General features: G+C 40.4%; 1 long non-coding RNA gene across 1 annotated transcript; it reads right to left on the bottom strand.

Annotated features, from left to right (window-relative positions):
* Positions 1-18,998: 18,998 nt before the first annotated feature.
* On the bottom strand, positions 18,999-21,312 carry LOC122011754. The gene is made up of 4 exons (XR_006120024.1): positions 20,694-21,312; positions 20,514-20,604; positions 20,213-20,281; positions 18,999-19,059 (listed from the first exon to the last, which is right to left on the bottom strand). It is a non-coding gene; the product is annotated as an uncharacterized LOC122011754 (long non-coding RNA).
* Positions 21,313-22,234: the final 922 nt, after the last annotated feature.

Here is a 22,234-nt window from a genome sequence, read left to right on the forward strand (position 1 = left end):
CTTTTCTAAAATCAGGCATTTGTTGCCAACTATGAGCTTCCGATTTTAAGGACTATAAACCTCTTTTCATTTTTCTAGGATAACTCACAATCAAGTGATCTCATGTCCAACTTATCAGTGTCTCTCATGTGCTAGACCACCCAAATCCAAATATGCTTCAGACTAGGCTTACGCCCATTCTACAATTCTATGGGAGTAGAGAGTTCTGACTTAGAAGGTACTATGTTCACTTCCGTTTCTAGTGTATATCCTTAAAACAAATTTGATAATTTTCTGAATAATTCATCATCGATATAATTATTCCACAAGAGCCTTATACCTTCTTTCTACTACACCATTCTGTTGGGGTGTACCAGGTGCAGTTAGTTGGGATTAAATCCCGTCTTCTGATAAGTGACTCCTAAACTCTCCTAAGAGGTACTCGTTACTACGATTTCACCTTAGTGTCTTGATACTTTTACTTTGATGTTTCTCCACATCAACCTAGTACTCTTTGAACTAATCAAAGCACTTAGACTTGTGGCGTGTCAAGTAAATGTATCCTTATCTCGAATAGTCGTCTATAAAAGAGACGAAATATTCGAAACAACCTCTTGCCTGGATAGTCAAAGGTTTACACAAATCAAAATGATCCAATTCCAACATATCTTTGGCTCCATACCCCTTAGACTTAGATTCTTGGTTATTTTTCCTTCCAAGTAAGACTTGCAGGTTGGAAAGATTTCTACTACCAATGAACCCAAGAGTTCATTGGTTATTATCCTTTGAATCCTACAAAAGTTAATATGACCTAGCCTTAGATGCCAAAAATATGATTGGTTCATTTCTGAAGGTTACTTTCTCTTATTAAAGTTAGAAAATGTGTTATTAATTTCCATTTATTGCATCGTGGGAGTTATTGGATTATAAATTGTCAACCAACGTACCAGAATAGATAACTTCCCTATTTTTCTTGATAATAAGTTTGTTATCAAAATAGACAGAATATCTATTCTTTAATGGTTTATAAACCAAAATCGGGTTCTTTCTAAACTTAGTACGTAAAGACAATTTCTGAAAATCCATATTTTATTCCTATAAGAGGATAAACATCTCCCACTGCAATAGCTGCTACTTTTGCAGTAGTGCCCATGTAGACGGTGTTTTTCTTTTCATATAGCTGTCGGGTTTCCTGGAACCCTGCAATGAATTGCAAACATAATTAGTGGCATCTGTATTTATACTCCAGGTACTGGTAGATAACACCACTAAATATGTTTCAACAACTAATGAATTAAATACACCTATATTGTTCTCAGTTCTAAGAGGACAGTCTACCTTAATGTCCAAGTCCTATCATTATAATTTGGACTACTAAGTCTTTTCTTTAGTATAACAACTAGGGGATTGACAAACATTTAAAATCCTAAGAATCACAAAAATATTTGGTCAAGACCAATACTTTAAAATCCCCGTGAATTTTGTATGCCACGATAGTGTGGACGTATACAAATTCAAAAAGGAGATTTTGTCCATTAATTTTATTATCTCATCATGCTAACTTCATGACAAATAAAATTAATAGTTGGTCTATCTTTGATCAAATATTTTGGTCAAAACTTTGAATTTAAAATAACATTGATTCCTCAAATAATATTATTTAAATTCACCAACACCTCAAACACCGGGAATTATGCATGCCACGTTAGTGTGGACGTATACAAATTCAACATTCGTAAGAGGAGGATCTTACCCATTAATTATCTTGTCAACCTTGAATTATCTCAAACACCATGAATTTTGTATGCCACGTTAGTGTGGACGTGTACAAATTCAATTGTTTGTAAGAGGAGGTATTACCCATTTTATATTGTCAACCTAACTTTATGACAAATAAAATTACCTCAAACACCGTGAATTTTGTATGCCACGTTAGTGTGGACGTATACAAATTCAAACATTTGTAAGAGAGGAGTTTTACCTAACTTTATGACAAATTAATAGTTGGTATTGCTTTGGTCCCGCAAAACAATAGCAGTGACTCCGTTGGGGAGGATTCTATTGAATGCGTCTAAGTGTATACCATTACTTGATACTTGGTCCATTAAATAGGATTATGCCCCTTCAATTGGAGAAGATCACATGCTTCTAAATAATTTTTTATAACCATCCATAAAGGAAGTTTGATCTAGTGATCCGCAACAAACCCATCTGTTGTGGAGGGAGGCACTCAGAGCCAACACGCAAACTTGTTGCATCACTTACAAACCAGTAATGGAGACCGTGGAATTTATTAAAATCCCTCTCCCACTTAGTTATTTAAAAATGAGGATTTTAACCTATGCTAGCATACATCACATGTACATAAACATCACAGTAAATAAAAACAATAAATTTAGAAATTAATTTTTCAACTATTATGACCTTTTCCATCACTGTCTTCAGTATGCTCCAACCCTAGCTGCTGCCATCTTTAGCCACCGCCATCGGGTCGAGACGTTGCATCCATCTTGCTTCTTATTCCGCTGCGCCTCTGGTGCTTCAAAAGTACCACGCCTCGTAAAGATACGATCTGCGACAAATATAGAATTTTACAAATATCAATCCTATATTCCATAAAGGAATGTACATGTATTCTAGATCGAACAAAAATAAAATTCTAAAATAATACAGCTCCTGTTATGTTTGATGCATATAATCATGCACACACACAATAATGCCCTTGACATGTCCAAGGGTCCAATCACACACAACATCTATAAGCCATAATAGTTGGAGCCTGCAACCAAAAAGTTAACACATCCTACTATTATCATACCTAAATTATGTATGACATGTGCATAACCTATTTGAATTCTAAACACACAAAGGCAAACCCTAGCTCTGATACCAATTGTTGGTTAATCCTAGGAAAATCGTACCGGTTCTACTATACAAAAATTTTGTACAAGTGTTGAACCTATCCTTAAATAACCTATTGTATTCTTTAGAAGTTAAATTAGGAATCGCAGACGGAACTTAACATCATTGATTCCAAATTTAACTTATCTGTTCTTAATGGTTTAGATTTGAATCGCAAGCAGAACTTGACACTATTGATTCAAATCCACCTATGTTATTAATTCCATTAAATATTAATTTCCAAAATTGGCTTCCAGGACTACATGGAGAGGCACATGGCCTTCTTGGATATGGGAGCAACCACCATCGCCCAGACAAAGCCTTTTAAGGAAAGCTAATATTTAATTTCCTTAAATAACTCTAGGTTAACCAAAAGGAACAATCGAATCACAAATTCGAAAAATAAAGAAAACATAAACTTGAAAAATAAATTCTAAAAACTAGATCTAATGCCTCTTGTGTTTGGAATTCATACAAAGAAAAATAACTAGCATGATGCGGAAAACAATTGCTAATTATACCTTCTCTTTGTATACTAATAACCCCGAGATCTTCTACCGTATTCCTCGCCTCGCCTTGGACGTCGTGTGGGCAATGATCCTCCAAGATGAACAACACCCAAAGAGCTTTCTTCTTCCTCCTCTTAAATCCAGCCACCACCTCCAATTTAGGAACCAAAGAGAGCAAGGGAAAGGGAAGGGGAGAGTCTGACCATCATGAGAGAGCACAATCAAGAGACTAGAATTAGATGCCTCCTTCTTCTTTTTCTTCTTCTTCTCCTTCTCTTCCTTCTTGTATCCGACCACTTAAAGAAACCACAAGCAATATGTGGCCGGCCCTAGCATGATAAAGAGCTAGGGGCCGACCCTAAGGAGGAGACTAGAGAGAAGAGAGAAAAAGAATTTATTCACCCATGAAGCTTCTCCTCCCCTTCTTTTATAATAATTGCCCAAGGCAAATAAGGAAAAACTTTTTACAAAAATTAAAATCTTCCTCATGTTTTTCCTTTTTCCTTTTTATTTTTCCTTTTCTTTCCTTTTGATTGAATCAATCATCAATCATAGATTAGTTTTAATTTGATTGGATGATGATTTAATCCTATTGGCCGACCTCATGCTTGGGCACCAAGCAAAGGTGGCTGGCCCCTATAAGGAAGAAAAAAAATTTCTTTTGTAAAAATTTTATAAACTCTTATAAAATTTTACAAGCTCTCTTCTAATTTCCTAAAGTAGATGTTAAAAAAGAAAATTTTAAAAATTAAAATCATGTTTTAAAATTTAAAACTTCTCTTCTAAAAATTTCCTTTTCAACATGCATGTTTACAAAATTTTAAATTTTAAAACTTCTCTTCCTTTTTCTAAAACCATGAGGATGGTTAAAAAGGGAAAGTTTTAAAACTTATAAATTTTCTTTTAAAACCTGTGGCCTAATTCAAATAAGGAAAGTTTTTAAATTTAAAATCTCTCTTTTAAAACTTGTAGTTTTCTATAAAGAGAAGATTTTAAAAATTCAAAACACCCCCTCCTATTTGAAATATTATGGCCGACCCTTCCTATGCTTGGACACCAAGCATAGGGCCAACCCTCTTGAGAGGAGATGTGGCCGGCCATTGCTTGGTCACTAAGCAATGGACCGACCCCCTTCTTGGACACCAAGATGGACCTTTCTTTGGATGGACTTGAGGGTTTAATGAGGCTACTACAGGGACCTAGAGGAGAAATTGGTTTTGGCCTTCCGATGAGCTTGAGTATCCCGTGTTCACCTCGAACACACAACTCAAGTTCATTGATAATAACTCATTCCACTAGAGAGTTATTATCACACTACCGCACCAATCCCAAATTACATTATGGGTTTCTTCTTATCATGAGTGTGTTAATCTCCCTGTGTTGAAGATTACGAATGCCTACTAATTAAGTAAGTTACTGACAACTCACTTAATTAATATCTAGCTCCAAGAGTAGTACCACTCAACTTCATTGTCATGTCGGAGTAAGTCCACCTGCAGAGTTTAACATGACAATCCTTATGAGCTCCTCTTGGGGACATTCTCAACCTAGATAACTAGGATACAAATTCATTCTATAATCAATAACACACACTATAAGTGATATCATTTCCCAACTTATCGGGCATATTGATTTATCGAGCTAAACCTCACCCTTTGATAAGTCAAAGAAATAAATATTAAATATATGTGCTTGTTATTATATTAGGATTAAGTGCACACACTTCCATAATAACTAAGGTCTAGTTCTTTTATAAAGTCAGCACAAAAAGAACTTACCTAAAATGATTCTACTCAATACACTTGGAGTGTATCAGTGTAATTTATTAGTTAAGACAAACTAATACTTAATTACACTACGACTACTTCAACGGTCTGTTCCTTTCCATCTTAGTCGCGAGCAATTGTTTTAATTTATAAAAAACCGACAACATGATCTTCTGTGTGTGACACCACACACCATGTTGTCTACTATATAAATTAATTGAACAAATTACATTTAACAAATAAATATAGATATTGACCACTGTGATTCTTTATTTCTAAATAAATGATTATACAAAAGCTAGACTTTTAGTATACACTCTAATAGGGTGGTAGCACGCTGAGCAGATGGAATTCTGCCTTTCCGTTGGCCACGAAATCGGCTTGCTCCTTCTTTGTCCATTGGTATTCTTCTTTATATTTTGGAACTGTAAAACCATATTTCATAGTTATAAGAATATCGAAATCCGTTTAAAAAAAATACCTCCATTCGTCGTCTCCATGTAGCGAAGTCTCCATCGAATTTCGAGGGATGAATACTTGTTCTGGCCATCGTCTTGATCTTTGTTGCTTCAGACGGCGGTTAGTCCTTTTAAGGTGGTCTGGCTCTGATACCACTTGTTGGTGCAGTGGCTCGACAAGAGGGGAGAGGTGAATTGCCTGCAAAATAAGAATACCCTCCTCAAAACTTTCAACTCAAGAATAATAGCAACAATAATAATAAGAAAATAAAATAAAGAAAAGAAGGAAGACTCAGTGAGTTGACTTGGTTACAACCAAGAAGGTTGTTAATCCAAGGTGGTTGAAAAAGTGCACTACGAATCTCCTTCACTGTAGGCGGAGAAGCCTTTTTACACACTAAGAAAGCACAGAAGTTGTTAGGAATTGAGTACAGAGTTGAATTGATAATTTCCTAGCTCCAGGGGTCTTTATATAGCTACTAGAAATCATATCTCGAGTGTTGAGGGCGCCTCCAACGAGGTTGAGGGTGCCTCCAGCAAAGGTATGGATAAAACTTTATCCAAGCTATGAAATAGTCATGTAGACTGGGTTGAAGGCGCCTTCAATGTCATTGAGGGCGCCTTCAATGTTGAGGGCACCCTCAATGCTGTTGAGGGCCTTCAATGTTGAGGGCACCCACAATGCTGTTGAGGGCGCTTTCAACCTGCACAGTATAAATAGCTTCCAACTTCTCTTTTTCTTCTTCTTCCAAAGCTCCGATCGCTTGGGTGATTTCGACCAACCGAAATAGGACTCACCCGATCCCAATTTTTGGCCTTCTCCTCGAGCAGGCTTCAGTCCTGGCTTCTCGTCCCTCAAACGTCGTACACGTTCTTCTCGTCCACCGGAGTACTCTTCCGCAGCTCTTTCATCCTTCGGATGCATCGAGCCCGTCGACTCTCTTCCCGTGTCGTTCTTCTCGCTAGCTGCATCTTCCGCTCGACTTCCTATGCTCCTAAGCTCCTACACACTTAGACATAGGGATCAAATAACAAACATGACCTAACCTAACTTGGTTGATCACATCAAAACAACCACGGGGTCCAATACTTAATACTTTAATCTTTTTATTTCTCATGTCGTGGATGAATAAACAATGAAGACTGATGACTACAAATGCTCCAGGGCATGGCCATGAACTTGGTCATGCTTCATGCACGAAGAAAAAAAACAGGGGACATGTCTAGGTTTCTGGACCTGGCCGTGCCTTTTGGCATGACCATGTCACTGCCCCTATGATTTCCCATGGCCAAAGCCCAGGTTTTTGACTTTTCCCATGCCAAATGGCATGAACACCAAGTAATAAAGGGAGACAACCATGCTAATTGGCATGGGCACAAAACGAACAAAACATAGCCATTCTGGCTTTGCCCGTGCCAAAAGGCACGACCTTAAGGAAGAAAATGTGGGATGTCAGTGCCAATTTGGCACAACCCGTACCATTTGCCAAATTGGCACGAGCCATGCTAATAACACACGGCTGGGTTATAAACTATGTCGTGGTCATGTCCTAGGGCACGACAACTGCCCCAACTAACTCTTTTTTTACTATTCACCTCTCTTCTTCTTCTTCTTCTATACTCTTTTCCTCCTCAAAATCTCTTCTTCTTATATGAGATATGCTACTCCAATGCTCTAAATCTCTCCTTATTTTAAATAAAAGTGGATCTCAAACAAAAACCTCTTTTCTTCTCTTAAGATCAAGATCTCTTTTTCTTTTCTTACTTAGAATTAGTTTCTTTACTTGCAAATAATTCTCCCCAATTTGGGCATGTCTAACATCATGAAGAGAATTCATAGGTTGGCTAGATATAGTGGAGGGGAAGATCCAAACAAGGGGAAAGGGAAGGGCAAGGCACCCATGAAGGAGAAGGCACTAACAAAAGGAAAAGGAAAGCATCCTGCGGTGGATGAAGGTAACACTAACGAATTTAGTGTTATGCTTAGAAATAAAGATAAAAAATCTAGATTTGATAATTTGTTAAGCCATAAGTTAGTTTGTACATGCTACATGGACAGTACCACCTGGATTGTTTAGGAATTAAGGATGACGTGGATTGGTTGATTGGTAATCTAGATTGGAGTGACAATGTGACATGATGTATGCTAGTGAACCAACCTATCCACGACTTGCCCTTGAATTTTTGAGTTCTTTAGAGTCTAATTTCACTTTTGATGATGATCATGACAGACAAATCAGTTTTAGATTAATGAATCATGATTACCTTTGGACTTTGTATGAATTTATAGGGGTGCCTCGTAAGTTTGATTCTAGATATAATGCTAACTCCTTTTGGAGTTTAATCACTGGTCTGAATGAACCCCGTGACCAGTCTAGATCTAAAGTCTCCCAAATGCAAAACCTTGTCTTTCGATACCTCCACCGTGTTATGAGCAAGACAGTTTATGGTAGAGGTGAGAGTGATGAAGTGGTAAGGAAAGTGGAGCTTTACTCTATATAGGCCATGATTCACCAAGTTGAATTTGATGGAGGGTTCTACTTTTTACAAACTATGCAGAGGGCAGGTTAGGTCGGGGACAATTGTGTTTAGAGGGTACATTACAACCATGGCTGAGAAACTTGAGCTAGATCTCTCAGGTCTAGAAGCTATACATGGTAATATGAAAATAGATATAGACATGCTTAGCAATGAGGATGGTTTGTCGGGACAAAAATTAGTTTAGTTTTCCTAGAAGGGATGGGTTCCCTATCCCTTTACCAAATCCTGACTCCACAACAATTTGCAACCCAAACAATTGGATTATCAAAGATCCAATTCCCGATTCCTCAGTATCCCCTAGAGAGCATCATGAGTTTCCCTTGTCTAGAGGCCCACCGCCGGTCGGATTTCCTGACCCGGCTAGATATTCATTTGCTTATGGCAGTATAGGTCCTTCTAGTTTTGATTTCTCTGCTTTCCGTACATCATTGGACTCTCTTTATGAGAAGCAAGACATTTCTCATAAGATGTTAGAGAATTATTGTGACTTCACTCATGATCAGTTCCAATATGTGTAGGATCAATTTCAGAAGAGGGATCATTTCTATAGTAGGGTATCTAATTTTGTGGGAGACTATTACACTCGCCAAGAGAGAATGAATAAATTCATGGACTCCATGGATATCACTAGCCAACAGGTGGTCTCGATATACCATTACCATGAGAACATGAGCCACCTCCCTTGAGTCCCTAGATATTGTTGGTGCAACCTTAGGTCAAGGTTGACCTGGTTGACCCGACTCGAGTTGACGTGACTCGAGTTATATTTTGATGTTTGACTTGGGAAGATTGTCGGTGCAACCTTAGGTCAAGGTTGACCTAGTTGTGTTGCATGTTGATGTTTGACACTCGTGAGAGAGTTCTATTCTTGATGTGGGACAAGAATAGATGTTTGGGAGATTATTGGTGCAACCGTAGGTCAAGGTTGACCTGGTTGACCTGATTCGGGAAAAGTCCAAGTATGGAGACTTGGCACGGAAAAGTCCAAGCAGGGAGCTTGGCACTGGAAAAGTCCAAGTATGGAGACTTGGCACGGAAAAGTCCAAGCAGGGAGCTTGGCACGCGAAAAGTCCAAGTATGGAGACTTGGCACTGGAAAAGTCCAAGTATGGAGACTTGGCACTGGAAAAGTCCAACAGGGAGTTAGGCAGTGGTGAAGCCAGGCAGTCGGGAAATCCTGGTGAGTGAATCCAGGTGAAAATCCTAGTGAGTGAAGCTAGGTGAAGGTGAAAGTCCTGGTGAGTGAAGCCAGACATTCGGGAAAATCCTGGTGAGTGAAGCCAGGTGAAAATCCTAGTGAGTGAAGCTAGGTGAATGAGAAAGTCCTAACTGGGATGTTAGGCAGTGTGGAAATCCTGGTGAGTGAAGCCAGGTGGAAAGTCCTGGTGAGTGAAGCCGGGCAAGGGAAAATCCAGATGGATCAGGGATGATCGGACTTCTGGTGTTGGAAAGTCCAAGTAGGTCAAGGGAGTGATCGGATACTTGGCACGAAGAGGAAAATCCAGATGGATCAGGGATGATTGGATATCTGGTGTGGAAAAGTCTAAGTGGGTCAAAGGGATTGACCGGACACTTAGCGGGGAGTGCTAGCAGGTCAAGGGAGTGACCGGATGCTAGGCATGATGTACCAACAGGTCAAGGTTGACCGGATGTTGGTGTGGAAGTCTTAGGTTTAGGGCTGAGAAGTTTGGATCGGACTGCAGACCGATCCAATGATACATGGCTCATCTGATCGGTCTGGTGACCGATCAGTGACCGATCAGTATGCTACTGATTCTAATATGATCTGTAGGCTGGACATGCTCTGTTGTTAGTGACATAAACTTTCAAAAGAGTACAAAAAGACATGATGGGTCTCGCCATGTTCGATCGGTCGTGGACCGATCGGGAGGATGCCTGATCGGTCTCATGGGGTACAACACCTAATTCGGTGCTCACTCGACACATTCCTCGAACAGAGTGGAGGACAATTGAGCTCGATTGACCTTGAGGTCCGAACGATTCTGGCAGTATAAAGGGCCGAGGGCTTCTACAGTTTGTTTTTTCTTCTTCATCTTCTTCTTGCTGAGCTTCGCTGTTGTGCTCGAGCTTTGCTGAGCTCAACCGCTGCTGAAGCTTCGCGTGAGCTTCCCAGACAGTTTTCTCGACTGGCTTGCTGTTGCATCTGTCCGTGGAGTTGCTACTTCATCCGGGACCTCAGTCGACGAGAAGGCAAGCTTGTTTGTTTTACATTCATTTTGTTCTTGCTATTCTCTTGTACTCTTAGCTTGCTGTTGCAAGTGATTGTGGCGAGGTTTCTCCACCCACAAGGAGTTGATATTAGCCGGTTCTCCGGGGACTCATCCACCGACGGATTGATAGGGCTCGTCCACCTTACGGACACGCCGAGGAGTAGGAGTATCATCTCCGAACCTCGTACATCGCTGTGTTAAGGTTTGATTTTCTTCTCCTGTTTTCTTTCTACTTTGTATTTCCGCTGCGCTAACCTAATCGTAGGAAGAAACGAGAAAGATTGGGGTCGGCTATTCACACCCCCCCTCTCTAGCCGTACGAAGGATCCTAACAGATATCTCCCTGGGCCAGAGAGAATACCTCTTTCGGGTAGTCAATCTACTCGATTCCCTCCCCTTTTCGTTACCCACCCCCATAGGTTTACTTTCATTGAGGACAATGAAGTGTTCAAGTCTAGGGGGTATGTATAGTTGTACTTTGTTTTTTTCATGTTTGCTTTCTTAGTACAATTGCACTTTATTTTCTCTCATGTTTTGAGCCATTTAAGTTACACTATCCACACTATTACTGCTGACTTATCCAAGAGTAAACTTGTAGCACGTTTATTATCTGGATTTCATGAGTTACATTTTTTCAATGCTAGTATATGTAGTGATTAATTTTTTTTTTCTATCTTTAGTGAATCAGAATGAGCATATCATTTGTTTGATAACAAAAAATTTTCGCACATTTATTATTTAGATCCATATGATTGGTAATTAGTGCTAGTATGCTTGGTGATTTGTTTTTCTTTATCTTCAATACTAAGACATGAGCATTGGATTTTGTTGAAAAGATTTAATTCTAGTCTAACGTAAGGATCTCTTTATACTTTGCCTATTTTGATAGTTGACAATTTTGAAAATAGTCATGATTCATTAGACTTGATGAGTACTTGAATTTTCATGGTGATTTCTTAACTATATCTTGGTCATTAGATTGATGCTCGAATCATTAAAACTTATTTGGAAAAATGTAAATCCCATCAATTGCATCTTTACAAATGTGCAGTTAAAAAAAAAGAAAAAGAAAAAAAAGAGAAGCAAATGATAGAGAAGCAAATGATAAAATAAGGGATTGAAGAATTTGTTGTCATGAGTGGAAACTAGTTGTTTGCCCTGTTTGAGACCAAGTTAGATTACTGGGGATCAAACACTAGATTTCTCTTAATATCTAGCACATTCTTTAGACCTTGGGTAGATTTAGGATAGATGAACCAAGCAGTGTTTCTATTGGAAATGAAAGGAAAAGATGGTTTAATGACGACTTGACTAGGATTAGGAGTGAATACATGAGGAATTTATGTCACGATTTGCACTGAACATGGAGAACTTGAGTAAGATTAAATCCATTTATGGTCATGCTCATTATTGATATTATTTGATAGAGTTAAGTTAATTCACCAAGGACTATGATGCATTTATTCCTACATATGTTTCTAGACCGTAAAATTTTGTTTGATAACAATCAAGTGCTTTATTTTAGACCATTCTTGATTATTCTCATTGATTTTTCTAGTTTGAAAGACATGGATGCTCTCTAGTTTGATTATTCTCATTAGGTATACACATTTTAACTCATGAATCTGGATTGCAGAGTTTGCTTGAGGACAAGCAAAGATTTAAGTTTGGGATGTGATGTACATAGATTATATATGTTATTTTGTAGGGTTTAACGCACATCTTCTTGCATTCATTATCTATGATCTATGCTTTTGCACCCTGTATCATATTAATTTCAGCATAATTACTATCTTGCATTCAAAGGTATGCTTAGAGTCTATTTTTATTTTTAGAAGCAGTCTAGAGTGGAAAAGTATTGGGGTTGCAAGGTTATAAACATAATCCCATATTGAAAATACATGAAAAAGATCATGAGTTTATAAAAAAAAGATATCTCCATTAGCATAAGACCTTTTGGGTAGAGCCCAAGAACAAAACCATGAGGGCTTAGGCTCAAAGTGGACAATATATACCATTGTGGAAATATCTAAATTCTTTTCGATTCTACAATTGGTATTAGAGAGAGGTCGTTCTTCACCAAACTAATCATCGGAAGAAGCACGAGCCAAAGCCATAATCCAAGATTGAACCATGTGGATGAAACTTTGAACGAAGTAGGGGAGGCCTTGAGCAGATAAGTGACCCGATGCTTGAGGGGACCCTGAGCAGGTCAAGAGTAACCCGATACTTGAGGGAGACCCTGTGGTCATTTGTTTGAGGGGGGGGGGTTATTGGGATTGCAAGGTTGTAAACATAGTCCCACATTGAAAATATTTAGGAAAGATCATGAGTTTATAAGAAAAAGATATCCCCATTGGCATGAGGCCTTATGAGTAGAGCCCAAGTGCAAAACCATGAGGACTTATGCCCAAAGTGAACAATATTATACCATTATGGATATATCTAAATTCTTTTCGATCCTACAAAAAGGATTCTAAAGGTGCAAAGGACGATCATTTGATGAAGACCGGAACCTGGCTTTGTCTACCCGTGGAGAGAAAAGCTGAGGAATGTAGTGCCCAAGGCAAAGAAGCGAGCAACAACCATTATGGAACCAAACTTGAACTGGCCATGCCTTGAAGCATGGCCATAAGGAGATGGCTATGGCATTGCGCACAACTAAGGAACTAGAAAGGAAGACTGTCGTGCCAAATGGCACGGCTAAGGAAGAGATCCAGAGCAAGAATGGGTCTGGTTGTGCCAAAAGGCACGACCAAAGTGCTTACCCGTGCCATATTGCAGAGCCAGAATGGGTTTGGTCGTGCCTCAAGGCACAACCAAGTCTTTAGATTTCCAATTTTGAAGAACATGTTGTGCCAAATGGCATGACCATGAAGGCAAAACAGGGCAACCTCTGCCTAAGTCGAGCCAAAACACACGGCTAAGTAGCCAAAGGAGAGCTTTGGTTGTGCCATTCTGCATGACCAAGCTATTTGAGCTAGAGCCAACTTGGCTCTAGCTACCCCTTAAGGCACGACCAGGTAGCCAAGAGCTAGTTTGGCTGTGCCTAGAGGCACGACCACCCCGTGCATCACCCTTATAAAAGGGGCACTTCATCTCCTTCCTAAGGGGGGAAGCTTGGTGGACAGGAGGAGACCATCTAGGTCGAATCCTTGCATCCAGAGTCATGATCTGGATAATCTAAGGCTATTCTATTGCTCCATCTTCATCGGCATTCCAAGGTCTACATCCAATCACTTCACTCGATGTTAAAGGATAAGTTTCTACTCCCTTTCCTTATGATTTTGGAAATTTCTATGTTTTTAAGTTTTTGGATTGTATTTCTTCCTATTATGGAGTAGATTTATACTGTTCTAGGGCATAGGATATAATTGTAATGTGTGGATGATGCAAACTCTATGAATTGCCAATTTTCTAGTTTGATGAAGCTTGTATGCACTTGTTCTATTTGATGAAATGCTTGCATGGAGGCTTTCCTTTATGATTATTAATTTGTCTATCTAGATTGTATTTTTGTATGCATAGATCTTATTCTGAGTAGATACATTGTTGTGTGTCTAAATTGGGACTATGCATGAACCTAATTTTTCGTTGATCAGATGCATAAATCACCGTCTCTTTTGAGTGTGCATTCCGATATAGCTCGGCATGACTTTAAGATGCTTGTATCCAAGTTGAGTATCTAAGGTAACTATCCTTCTATATGGAATGTAACCTCCTAAGGGATGACGATTATATGTATGGATAAGTCTATCACTTGACCTAATAGGCTTTCCTAATCATATGCTACGTAAGTGACCTACGTAATCTATAGACGTATACCCGGGAGAGACCTTGTGACAGGAGGTATTCTACTAAAAATCTGGACTCTCTAAGTTACTTCTTCACTTGATGACATACTTGGTTATTAGCAGGGGAAGTACTCCGATACACCATCGCGGAGTGGAATTCGGTAAATATTTAGACTGTCCTATAAACATACTGTAAGACCGATGCGGCCGGCTAGAAGGGGGGGTTGAATAGCCCTGAGTAAAACACAACCCTTTCTCGGACAATTAAGCTAACACTTGAAAAAGAATAGATTAAGCAGAAAATAAAGCATAAAAACGAGGCACCGGTTTTGACTTGGTTACAACCGGGGAGGTTGTTAATCCAAGGAAAATTGTTGCACTAAAAACTCCTTCAGGCGGAGAAGCCTCGTTTACAGCAGTGTAGGCACAAAAAGAAAGAAGCTAATCAAAGAAATGGAAGCACACAAGTGTTGTTTACAATTTCTGAACTGATGTAGAGCTTCTGGACCAAGGCTATATTTATAGCCTTGGTCGGGGCGCCTGGAAAGGTTCCGGGCGCCCTGGGGGGGATAAATTTTATCCCCCAACGTTCAGATCGAGATAATCCTCGATCTGGTCAAAGTTACTGTTCCGGGCGCCCCGGATGGATCCGGGCGCCCCGGTCAGTTCCGGGCGCCCCGGACCCCGAAAGTCAACATAGTTGACTTTTTCATCCGGGACCGCTTCTCTGGTTCAGTCCCGCTTCGGTCCGGTTCTTCCGCTCCGGATCCGCTCGTTTGGGTGATCTCTGCCTTCCGGAAAAGGGCTCACCCGAACCCAACTTCCGGTCTTCTCGAGCGTGCTTCCCTCCGGCTTCTCGTCCCTCGGAATTGCCGCGTGTTTCCTTCTCGTCCGCCAGCGTACTCATCCGCAGTCTTCGTCCCTCGGTCGTCGACCTTCTCGCTAGCTGCGTCTCTTGCTCCCCGAGCAATCTTCCGCTCCGGCTTTCGTCCCTCGGAACCACCGCGCGCTTCCTTCTCGTCCGCCGGTGTACTCTTCCGCAGCGCCTCGTCCCTCGGACGCACAGCGTGCCGTCCTTCTCGCTAGCTGCGTCTTCCACTCGAGTACCTGTGTTCCTAAGCTCCTGCACACTTAGACACAAGGTTAAATACACAGGACCTAACTTAACTTGTTGATCACACCAAAACAACCTTGGGGTTCCAACAATCTCCCCCTTTTTGGTGTGATCAACCCAAGTTAAGCTAGGGTTAGACATAAAATTGAATTAAGTAAATTAACTTAAATTACAATTTAAGTGCAAAAAGATAGAGAGAAAAAAAAAATTAAATCTATCTACCTCCCCCTAGACATATACTTTCCCTTCTCCCCCTTTGATCACAAAAAAAATGGGGTTCCAAGAAAAATAATCTAAGGGTTAAAGACTTAGAAAAAGTATTTAAAAAAAAATCTAAGTTTTTAAGAAATTTAGAAAATTTTTCTAAGTAATTAAAGCTGAGATTTTTAGTTTCAAGAAAAAAGTTCTTAACTTAGGAAAAAATAATTTTTTAGAATATTTCTAAGTATATAAATAAAATCCAAAAAAAAATTCTAATTAGGTAAATTGAAATAAAATGTTTTGAATAACCTTTTTCAAGCACTAATTAATTCTTGTATTAATGCTTCATTAGTAAGTTAATTAAACATTTATTTCAATATTTTGGCTTCCAGGTCGTGGCGAGGCACTAGGCCTTCTTGGTTATTGGAGCAACAACCACTTCCTTAGACAAAGCCTCATAAAGAAATTCTTTATTTAATTTTCTCACTTAAAGGGCTAATTTTACTTTTAAAATTAATTTAAGCATGATTTAGGAACCCAATATAGGTTCCAACCTACTGGATTAACTAAAAAGTTTTTAGGGACATATTTTCTAGAGATATTTTTAATTTGTCCCTGGTGATATCTATAATACCAATTCAAATTATTGAACCTTCTAAAATTGGTTTTAGATGAGCAAGCAGAGTTTTTCAAATTTTCTACTTGAAAAATTAAATTTTGAATTTCTAATTTTAATTTTTCATTTTCTAAATTTGATTTATCTAGCATTTCTAACGGACAAGATGTAGCTAATATTGCTTTTAAATCTTTATTTTCATTTTCTAATTTGCAGCAATCTTTTGTTAAAATTTTAATGAATTTAAACATTTTATTAGGAGGAAGAGATCGTACCTCACTTACCTTGTCGATCTCGTTGTCGGTTTCTCCCCCTGAACTGCTGCTCTCTTCGGACGTGGCTCCCCCTTCATTGATGCTTTCGATGCTCATTTCGGAAGAGCTTGATTCGCAGTCGTCGTCTTGATGACTCGCCATTAACGCGAGCCCGGAGAACTCCTTGACTTCTGATTCCGACGACGTATCGTCCCACGTCGCTTTTAGGGCCTTGCGATTTTGGATAGGCTTCTTACCCTTGTCCTTCCCGTTGTTCTTCAGTTTAGGGCAATTGTCCTTGACGTGCCCTTCTTCATCGCAATGGTAGCAGCGGATGGTTCTTTTCTTTCTTCCCTGCGGATGGTTAGATTTCCTAGATTTACAAATATTTTTAAATCGTCTTACCATCATTACCATTTCCTCGTCGTCGAGAGAAGATTCTGACTCAGGTTCGTCTCTCGAAGCTTTAAGGGCGACATTATTCTTGGGCTCCTTCGGACCTGCACATCTTGACTCATGCACTTCAAAAGTTGAAAAGAATTCGTCTAATGAAATTTTTTCTAGATTTTTTGAAATGTAAAAGGCATCTACTAGTGATGCCCATTTTGAGTTTCTAGGAAAGGAATTTAGGGCATACCTTAGCGAATCTCGGTTACTTACCTCTTCTCCGAGATTCGTAAGTCTGGTGATGAGTTCCTGAATCCTCGAGTGTAGATGTGCAATTGTTTCACCTTCTTCAAATCGGAGGTTTGTAAGCTGGTTACGAAGTAAATCCCGTCTTGCAAGTTTGGCTTCGGATGTTCCTTCGTGTAACTCAAGGAATTTATCCCAAAGCTCCTTTGCCGAGTTGTAGGTACCGACTCGATTGACTTCTTGTGTTGGAAGTACACTTAGCAGATGAAATTCTGCTTTCTTGTTTGCCACGTGGTCAACCTGCTCCTTCTTTGACCATTGATTTCTTGCTTTGCCCTCTGGTGCTTCATAGCCAAATTCCATTGTTAGTAATAAATCATAATCTGTTTCAAGAAATACCTCCATTCGCTTTTTCCAGCTAGCGAAGTCCCCTTCGAATTTTGGTGCGTGGATGTTGGATCCGGCCATCTTGTTGCTTCGTTCGGCGGTTAGTCCTCCTGAAGCGCCTCGGCTCTGATACCACTTGTAAGACCGATGCGGCCGGCTAGAAGGGGGGGTTGAATAGCCCTGAGTAAAACACAACCCTTTCTCGGACAATTAAGCTAACACTTGAAAAGAATAGATTAAGCAGAAAATAAAGCATAAAAATGAGGCACCGGTTTTGACTTGGTTACAACCGGGGAGGTTGTTAATTCAAGGAAGATTGTTGCACTAAAAACTCCTTCAGGCGGAGAAGCCTCGTTTACAGCAGTGTAGGCACAAAAAGAAAGAAGCTAATCAAAGAAATGGAAGCACACAAGTGTTGTTTACAATTTCTGAACTGATGTAGAGCTTCTGGACCAAGGCTATATTTATAGCCTTGGTCGGGGCGCCTGGAAAGGTTCCGGGCGCCCTGGGGGGGATAAATTTTATCCCCCAACGTTCAGATCGAGATAATCCTCGATCTGGTCAAAGTTACTGTTCCGGGCGCCCGGAAGGGTTCCGGGCGCCCCGGATGGGTCCGGGCGCCCCGGTCAGTTCCGGGCGCCCCGGACCCCGAAAGTCAACATAGTTGACTTTTTCATCCGGGACCGCTTCTCTGGTTCAGTCCCGCTTCGGTCTGGTTCTTCCGCTCCGGATCCGCTCGTTTGGGTGATCTCTGCCTTCCGGAAAAGGGCTCACCCGAACCCAACTTCCGGTCTTCTCGAGCGTGCTTCCCTCCGGCTTCTCATCCCTCGGAATTGCCGCGTGTTTCCTTCTCGTCCGCCAGCGTACTCATCCGCAGTCTTCGTCCCTCGGTCGTCGACCTTCTCGCTAGCTGCGTCTCTTGCTTCCCGAGCAATCTTCCGCTCCGGCTTTCGTCCCTCGGAACCACCGCGCGCTTCCTTCTCGTCCGCCGGTGTACTCTTCCGCAGCGCCTCGTCCCTCGGACGCACAGCGTGCCGTCCTTCTCACTAGCTGCGTCTTCCACTCGAGTACCTGTGTTCCTAAGCTCCTGCACACTTAGACACAAGGTTAAATACACAGGACCTAACTTAACTTGTTGATCACACCAAAACAATCTTGGGGTTCCAACACATACAAGCAGAGAACTAGGAATGGACCAATTCTGTCATGTCCCGGAGGAGTCCCTGCCAGAAGAAATTTCGACAGCATCTCCCTTGTACGGATGACAATCTGAAACTTACTACATCATCTAGATACCTCGGTCAACACGTCCGGAACAATATATATAAATATAAGCAATCACCACACAGTTTAATAGTTAAAACTAAACAAATTCAACGATAAGGAAAACCAAGTCAAAAATCCTACTCAACTACACCCATAAAACTCAAAACCGATATTCTACTCCACTACACCCATAAAACACAAATCACAACGAACTCACCTCTTCTGCCATCCAGGCAGGCATGTAGCAAAAACACATCCAAATAAAACTCATCGACAATAAAGATAACACAATATCCAAGTGTCAAAACTAGAACAAGTCTAAAAAAAATACAATAGAAAACCAAAAGATAAAACACATCCTCGCGATCTGCAGGGGACTAGTGACTGGAACTCCTCCGGACAGCCTCAACCTGAAAATAGTAAATATCTACGGGGTGAGTCAACTCCTCAGCGGGTAACTATTGATATGCATAATAAAGAAAATAACAATTAGCACTAATCATGCGTACACTCTCCTGATATAAGAATGATAAATGCAACTGAAATAAACAGGAGAAAACTGTACTAACCAGGACCTGGTATATGAAAAATAAAGCAAAAGGTATAGGAATCCTGTATGCATGTCAAACAAATGCATCCATCCAATATGCAGCATACAAGTGCAGCAAACACAAGTAATAAATGCATCAATGCGTATGATGCCAATGACACATCCGAGTCACCCCTACTCTCTAGTCAGTCGTCTCACACACAATGGTGAGACCGAGTGGGTAGAGCTGTGACAACCGTGCACTCTGCCATCACTGCTTCTGATGAGTGACCGAGTGGATGGGATGTTGTCGAAGTACACATATCCTCCTACCCCAAATCATAAGTGGGGGAGCTCAATGCTCTCATCTCCCTGAGCAAGTCCAGAGGAGGGATCCTTGTCAGCTACCACGTTGCGTCACACTAACCATGAGCGGACCAACAGAGCCAAATAGAGCAAATTGTCTGTCGGCTACCACGCTGCGTCTCCAGACCAGCGGAGCCTAACAGAGCAGAACTGTCTGCCAGCTACCACGCGTCACTGGACCAGCGGAGCCTAACAGCAGAACTGCCACACACCTACCTGACATACCACTAACCCATGAGTGGTGGTGTGTGCAGATCTATGTAATTGGCGATGTGCTCAACAATAATGGAGCCGACTATCACAAAGCATGCAATCATGCGAGATGATGCATGACACTAAGCATGGAAATATCCTGAATCTATCCATCTCTATATAATGTGTACCATAGGAAAATGAATCAAATTAGAGGTCTAGGTACACATATCAGATGAGGTATAAAAACCTAGGTCTTGAACATAATGAAGCATGGTTATGTCACTACCCCTATAAGCATGTATAATCAGGTAGGTACTAACATGAAGTGCATAACAAGTAAACAAAACAAGCATGTAACAGGTATCGGGTAGTGACCAACCGATGCAGATAAGAAACATAATCATTATGATTTGTTAAAAACATTACTATGCATATCAAATGACATATCTAAAACGATAAGCCAAAGTACCCACCTCCAATAAGAAGATCGTATCCGATCCGGTCTAAATCCGACATCGAGATGCTTGTCTCACGTCCAAGTCCTGTGTTACCAATATAAATATATTTTATTTAGGTACAATTCTTATAAATAGCTAAATAAAATCTCTAACCCTAAATTAAGGTAAAACCCTAATCACATGACCATCATCCTGCCTAAATAAAATTAACGACCAATTAGAGTTAGTTACCTAATCCCCAATCAATCATTAGATTAATAATAAAAACCTAATTCCTTTTACACATAAACAACTAATTACGTAATCGATAACATACCCAACTCTGAAACCTCAGCCGGTGATCCACAGCTGGAGCAAAGGATCTGGTGGCAGCGGCTATCCACAAATGGCTAATCTCCTTGCCAGAGCTACATCAATAAGTCACACCACTATGCTTATCATCCCAAAACAGAAAATACAACCAGATCCTACTAATCTAGAATCAAACACATCTTACCCGAATTCAAACTCGAGCTTCCTCTCTGATGCATTACGGATATTGCTGTGACACAAGAAGAAAGGCTCAGTATAGGAAACTATGACCTTTCTGTGCTGGAAGAGGATCAATTGGCAGTCGGTGGTGACTGCGGCCAGATCAACTAGGCTCGGCAAGGCCAGATCGCCGATGGTGGATCGTCGACTAGGGTTCTGCTGAGCGAGGTCTGTGGGCAGCCGACGCATCAACCGACTCCTGGTGAGACCGACCGAGATGATTAGTGCAGAGGGGGGTCGACGTCGGCGTCAACGCTGGGGCAGAGGAAAGTCCCGACCTTCTCTGGCAAAGGTCAGTGCGGCAAGTCCTCTACTGGCGTCGGGTACAGATGCTAGGGCTCGGCGGTGATGTCGGCAGTGCTGTCCAGAATCTGATCTAGGGCACGGTGCTCCGCCTCGGCGCACAGATCAAAAGCGGGGAAGAAGTAGAGGAGTCGAGAGAGACGAAGAACCCATCTTCACCTTGGTCGATGGCTTATGTACCGAAGAAGAAGAAACTGTGCGGCGTCGATTTGGAAGAGAAGCGGTTAGGGCAAGGGAGGAGACGACGGCTTGGCACGAGGAGGAGGCGTCGGGCATGCAGGTGGTTCGGCGGATGAGTAAGAAAAAATAATAAAGGAAAAAGAAAATAAACAGAAAAAGAAACACAACTTTTCCTCGCTTAAATGGGATACCATAAATAGACTTTCCCGGGACCTAATTTTATCACCGTAAACTCGTTCATACGGTTTTCAAAAAATTCCAGAAAAATCTCTAAAAATTCTGAAAAAATCTCTTATGGTGATTCACCCATTTTCGGTATTTTACAAATTCGTAGCACAACATCCACCATTACAATGAAACCTTCGACCTAGAACATCTTCTGAATTAAGGACTGTCTCAATTTTCTTTCTTTTACATCTGTATTTGATCGAAAATCTCAAAATAACCTATTATCGATTTTGTCTAGTTAGATTTGAAGTGTAGGACCAACTAGCATTTAAGCTTCAATTCTTGTGGGATCGACTTTTATAAATTTTATTACTTGACAACCTGCGCTTGTGGTCATCCATATTAACAACTTCAATTATATTTTTATTCTATGCTTTTAAATGTATTGAATATTAAATATTTTATATTTTTGAAAAATTAATATTCACATACTTTTTTATTTTTAAATTAATTAATTTTTTATATCAATTATAGTGTATAGTCAGCTGCAAGTAACTTTGGATCTTGGCTACGCCCCTGCTGAGCATATACTGGCCAACCTATATGTTCTTGTATTAAGTTGCTTTTTATATATTGAAGGCTATTTAAAAATCCACTCGGGAAATAGCTTTGGACATGTTGGAAGTTTGTTTGAGAAACAATATGATAACATGTGCGTGCTGTAAATATGTCCGGCAGTAATATTAAGATAAGCACCTTAGACCCATTTAGTATTTTGTCTGGCTGGGCATATAATGAGCCTCTGGAGAAATGAAGTTGTGTTCTGAGAGGTCCGATCGATATTTTGAGTTAAAG

This window comes from Zingiber officinale, chromosome 8A (assembly GCF_018446385.1).
Source record: "Zingiber officinale cultivar Zhangliang chromosome 8A, Zo_v1.1, whole genome shotgun sequence".
In the NCBI taxonomy this organism is placed as follows: domain Eukaryota; kingdom Viridiplantae; phylum Streptophyta; class Magnoliopsida; order Zingiberales; family Zingiberaceae; genus Zingiber; species Zingiber officinale.